The sequence below is a fragment of the Oncorhynchus keta genome, chromosome 26, assembly GCF_023373465.1.
Source record: "Oncorhynchus keta strain PuntledgeMale-10-30-2019 chromosome 26, Oket_V2, whole genome shotgun sequence".
Classification (NCBI taxonomy): Eukaryota; Metazoa; Chordata; class Actinopteri; order Salmoniformes; family Salmonidae; genus Oncorhynchus; species Oncorhynchus keta.
This window is the reverse complement of record NC_068446.1, coordinates 5,473,914-5,479,913: the sequence shown is the minus strand read 5'-3', so window position 1 is coordinate 5,479,913 and position 6,000 is coordinate 5,473,914. Positions and strand designations below refer to the sequence as shown.

General features: G+C 52.9%; 1 protein-coding gene across 4 annotated transcripts in view; it reads left to right on the top strand.

Moving 5' to 3' along the window:
• LOC118359383 (inactive tyrosine-protein kinase transmembrane receptor ROR1-like) overlaps positions 1-6,000 on the top strand; it is a 217,391-nt gene that overhangs the window by 131,480 nt on the left and 79,911 nt on the right. The gene's annotated exons all lie outside the window — the stretch shown is intronic.

Sequence of the window (6,000 nt, the reverse complement as noted above, 5' to 3'; positions counted from 1 at the left end):
TCTTATGTGTACGTAGCTCCACAATGCCACACCTGTAGTAACAGCAGAACCACTGAACCAGAGTCAGCTGTTTCCTTCGTTTCAGACCTGCATTTTTGTTCCGTTTAATCTTTACTGGTCCAGGATCAGCCACTGTGACCGGCTCTATCCAGGCCCTAATTTTAGGCCTTCATTAGCAAATCTCCACTTTACCAGATATTCCTTGATTGTGTAATGACAGGGGTTGGGTTGGGGTAGCTTGCAGATGTGCTCTAAACGGAGGAGGGATAACAGGGCTTCGCATCTGGTTTGATATTCCCCTGGACCGACCGGATGGGATAGTTTGGCTCTCTTCTCCCCCCTCTCTCTTCTCCCTCTCTCCACATCCACTTCCTCTGTAGGGTCCTCACCTAGCCCCCCCTCTCCCTCTCTCCACATCCACTTCCTCTGTAGGGTCCTCACCTAGCCCCCTCTCTCCCTCTCTCCACATCCACTTCCTCTGTAGGGTCCTCACCTAGCCCCCCTCTCCCTCTCTCCACATCCACTTCCTCTGTAGGGTCCTCACCTAGCCCCCCTCTCCCTCTCTCCACATCCACTTCCTCTGTAGGGTCCTCACCTAGCCCCCCCTCTCCCTCTCTCCACATCCACTTCCTCTGTAGGGTCCTCACCTAGCCCCCCCTCTCCCTCTCTCCACATCCACTTCCTCTGTAGGGTCCTCACCTAGCCCCCCCCTCTCCCTCTCTCCACATCCTCTGTAGGGTCCTCACCTAGCCCCCCCTCTCCCTCTCTCCACTTCCTCTGTAGGGTCCTCACCTAGCCCCCCCTCTCCCTCTCTCCACTTCCTCTGTAGGGTCCTCACCTAGCCCCCCCTCTCCCTCTCTCCACATCCACTTCCTCTGTAGGGTCCTCACCTAGCCCCCCCTCTCCCTCTCTCCACATCCACTTCCTCTATAGGGTCCTCACCTAGCCCCCCTCTCCCTCTCTCCACATCCACATCCTCTGTAGGGTCCTCACCTAGCCCCCTCTCCCTGTCTCCACATCCACTTCCTCTGTAGGGTCCTCACCTAGCCCCCCTCTCCCTCTCTCCACATCCTCTGTAGGGTCCTCACCTAGCCCCCCCTCTCCCTCTCTCCACATCCTCTGTAGGGTCCTCACCTAGCCCCCCCTCTCCCTCTCTCCACATCCACTTCCTCTGTAGGGTCCTCACCTAGCCCCTCCTCTCCCTCTCTCCACATCCACTTCCTCTGTAGGGTCCTCACCTAGCCCCCCCTCTCCCTCTCTCCAGATCTACTTCCTCTGTAGGGTCCTCACCTAGCCCCCCCTCTCCCTCTCTCCACATCCACTTCCTCTGTAGGGTCCTCACCTAGCCCCCCCTCTCCCTCTCTCCACATCCACTTCCTCTGTAGGGTCCTCACCTAGCCCCCCCTCTCCCTCTCTCCACATCCACTTCCTCTGTAGGGTCCTCACCTAGCCCCCCCTCTCCCTCTCTCCACATCCACTTCCTCTGTAGGGTCCTCACCTAGCCCCCCCTCTCCCTCTCTCCACATCCACTTCCTCTGTAGGGTCCTCACCTAGCCCCCCTCTCTCCTCTCCCTCTCTCCACATCCACTTCCTCTGTAGGGTCCTCACCTAGCCCCCCTCTCTCTTCTCCCTCTCTCCACATCCACTTCCTCTGTAGGGTCCTCACCTAGCCCCCTCTCCCTCTCTCCACATCCACATCCTCTGTAGGGTCCTCACCTAGCCCCCCCTCTCTCTTCTCCCTCTCTCCACATCCACTTCCTCTGTAGGGTCCTCACCTAGCCCCCCCTCTCCCTCTCTCCACTTCCTCTGTAGGGTCCTCACCTAGCCCCCCCTCTCCCTCTCTCCACATCCACTTCCTCTATAGGGTCCTCACCTAGCCCCCCTCTCCCTCTCTCCACTTCCTCTGTAGGGTCCTCACCTGGCTCCCCCCTCTCCCTCTCTCCACATCCACTTCCTCTATAGGGTCCTCACCTAGCCCCCCTCTCCCTCTCTCCACATCCACTTCCTCTATAGGGTCCTCACCTAGCCCCCTCTCCCTCTCTCCACTTCCTCTATAGGGTCCTCACCTAGCCCCCTCTCCCTCTCTCCACTTCCTCTGTAGGGTCCTCACCTAGCCCCCCTCTCCCTCTCTCCACATCCACTTCCTCTATAGGGTCCTCACCTAGCCCCCCTCTCCCTCTCTCCACTTCCTCTGTAGGGTCCTCACCTAGCCCCCCCTCTCCCTCTCTCCACATCCACTTCCTCTATAGGGTCCTCACCTAGCCCCCCTCTCCCTCTCTCCACTTCCTCTGTAGGGTCCTCACCTAGCCCCCTCTCCCTCTCTCCACTTCCTCTGTAGGGTCCTCACCTAGCCCCCCTCTCCCTCTCTCCACATCCACTTCCTCTATAGGGTCCTCACCTAGCCCCCTCTCCCTCTCTCCACTTCCTCTGTAGGGTCCTCACCTAGCCCCCCTCTCCCTCTCTCCACTTCCTCTGTAGGGTCCTCACCTAGCCCCCCCTCTCCCTCTCTCCACATCCACTTCCTCTATAGGGTCCTCACCTAGCCCCCCTCTCCCTCTCTCCACTTCCTCTGTAGGGTCCTCACCTAGCCCCCCTCTCCCTCTCTCCACATCCACTTCCTCTATAGGGTCCTCACCTAGCCCCCTCTCCCTCTCTCCACTTCCTCTGTAGGGTCCTCACCTAGCCCCCCCTCTCCCTCTCTCCACATCCTCTGTAGGGTCCTCACCTAGCCCCCCCTCTCCCTCTCTCCACATCCTCTGTAGGGTCCTCACCTAGCCCCCCCTCTCCCTCTCTCCACATCCTCTGTAGGGTCCTCACCTGGCTCCCCTTCACTGGCTCCACTGTGTTAGGAGAGCCAACGGGCCGTGAAGCCTCTCATCTTTCCCTTCTGCCCTGTTCATTTCTCCTCTCCTCTCCTCCCTCCCCTCTCACCTTTCCTCCTTCTGGATTTGTCTTACTATGATTAAATCACAAAAACCTGTCTGTTATAACTCACGGGACTATGTTTGTAGTTTTATTAGTTAGGGTAAAACTACAACTCCCTTCCAGATCGAGCACACACAGCAGTATCATCAACCCCCACAAGTGTTGAGTGGGGCTAACTGCCAAATATATACCTGATTAAAATGCTGTGGTGTTTACAGTCATGTTAATGTAACAGGGTTTATAGTAGAGGAAGGCTGGTGGGAGGAGCTATTACGAGGAAGGTCTCATTGAAACCGTTTGATACCATTCCATTTATTCTATTTCAGCCATTACAATGACCCCTTGCTCCAATAACACCAGCCATCAACCTCCTCTGGTTTATAGCCATGGTATATAGCAGTATAGCCTCATCTCATCTGCCTGCCACACTAACAGGTGCAGCAGGCCTACACCATGCAGCCTCTTTAGCCCAGGCTAATTTCCTGACACTACGCTGAGCTGCACTGGGCTGCACTGGGCTCGTTAATTCCTCCCAACATGCCACGCGTTCAACTGCAGATTATCACCCAATTAACACCTCCCAGTCAGTCCCGCCATAGCTCTCATAGGTCCTCTACTGACTCAGACTCTGCCACTCCACTCTCACTGCCATGTCCCTCTGCTCTGAACCCAGCTGGTACAGCTGCTGTTGCTAAATTGTTATAAATGCAAGGGTGCCACTTTGGTTTTAGAAGTGGGGGTGGTGGGATATAACCTGGAGGGGGGTCTGGGTGTCCTCCCCCAGACTTTTTTTTGAGCTATCTAAAGCTCATTTTCTGCATTTTGACACAATCCAATGTGCAGTTTCTATTTAGAACAAAAATGTAAGCAAAAATGCCCACAATCATCAAGTCATTATTTGTTTCGGGTGTGTTAGGCCAAGGTCAGAGTGACAACCCACAGGACGGCAGACCCCCAGGGCCAGGACTGAGCAGCCCAGCAGCTAGGGATTTCCTAAATACGTATCTCCCCTGATGTGGGCATGTTTTCAATACAGACTCCTTTAGTCCTACTGTATTCCATATAAAGGATCCAGACCTTATTAAAGTTACCCAGTATACCCTTGATCTGGTAATAAATCAAATCTAGTGATACATGACTTGACATTGTGGGAGGATAACCAACCTTCCAATGAATGGCAATGCGTTACTTAGCCATTTTAAACGCTTGGTTACACAGGTTCTTCAGATTTCTTCAGAGTGCCTTAGAGCCCTGCGCCACTCAAGAGCCCCAGATATCAACATTTACAAGCAAACAAAAGCAGGGAGAGGAGAATCTGTAGACATGCTGAGATAAAAGAACATAATCTTTGCCAGAATTCAGCCAGCCTTCACAAGACCATAACATATTCAAATATGGGCAGGGTTAGGCTACTAGGGTGACCATAGGTTAGGCTACTAGGGTGACCATAGGTTAGGCTACTATGGTGACCATAGGTTAGGCTACTAGGGTGACCATAGGTTAGGCTACTAGGGTGACCATAGGTTAGGCTACTAGGGTGACCATAGGTTAGGCTACTAGGGTGAGCATAGGTTAGGCTACTAGGGTGACCATAGGTTAGGCTACTAGGGTGACCATAGGTTAGGCTACTAGGGTGACCATAGGTTAGGCTACTAGGGTGACCATAGGTTAGGCTACTATGGTGACCATAGGTTAGGCTACTAGGGTGACCATAGGTTAGGCTACTAGGGTGACCATAGGTTAGGCTACTAGGGTGACCATAGGTTAGGCTACTATGGTGACCATAGGTTAGGTTACTATGGTGACCATAGGTTAGGCTACTAGGGTGACCATAGGTTAGGCTACTATGGTGACCATAGGTTAGGCTACTAGGGTGACCATAGGTTAGGTTACTATGGTGACCATAGGTTAGGCTACTAGGGTGACCATAGGTTAGGCTACTATGGTGACCATAGGTTAGGCTACTAGGGTGACCATAGGTTAGGCTACTAGGGTGACCATAGGTTAGGCTACTAGGGTGACCATAGGTTAGGCTACTAGGGTGACCATAGGTTAGGTTACTATGGTGACCATAGGTTAGGCTACTAGGGTGACCATAGGTTAGGCTACTAGGGTGACCATAGGTTAGGCTACTAGGGTGACCATAGGTTAGGCTACTATGGTGACCATAGGTTAGGCTACTAGGGTGACCATAGGTTAGGCTACTAGGGTGACCATAGGTTAGGCTACTAGGGTGACCATAGGTTAGGCTACTATGGTGACCATAGGTTAGGCTACTAGGGTGACCATAGGTTAGGCTACTAGGGTGACCATAGGTTAGGTTACTATGGTGACCATAGGTTAGGCTACTAGGGTGACCATAGGTTAGGCTACTAGGGTGACCATAGGTTAGGCTACTAGGGTGACCATAGGTTAGGCTACTAGGGTGACCATAGGTTAGGCTACTAGGGTGACCATAGGTTAGGCTACTAGGGTGACCATAGGTTAGGCTACTAGGGTGACCATAGGTTAGGCTACTATGGTGACCATAGGTTAGGCTACTAGGGTGACCATAGGTTAGACTACTATGGTGACCATAGGTTAGGCTACTATGGTGACCATAGGTTAGGCTACTGTGGTGACCATAGGTTAGGCTACTAGGGTGACCATAGGTTAGGCTACTAGGGTGACCATAGGTTAGGCTACTAGGGTGAGCATAGTTTAGGCTACTAGGGTGAGCATAGGTTAGGCTACTAGGGTGAGCATAGGTTAGGCTACTAGGGTGACCATAGGTTAGGCTACTATGGTGACCATAGGTTAGGTTACTATGGTGACCATAGGTTAGGCTACTAGGGTGACCATAGGTTAGGCTACTAGGGTGACCATAGGTTAGGCTACTATGGTGACCATAGGTTAGGCTACTAGGGTGACCATAGGTTAGGCTACTAGGGTGACCATAGGTTAGGCTACTAGGGTGACCATAGGTTAGGCTACTATGGTGACCATAGGTTAGGCTACTAGGGTGACCATAGGTTAGGCTACTAGGGTGACCATAGGTTAGGCTACTATGGTGACCATAGGTTAGGCTACTGTGGT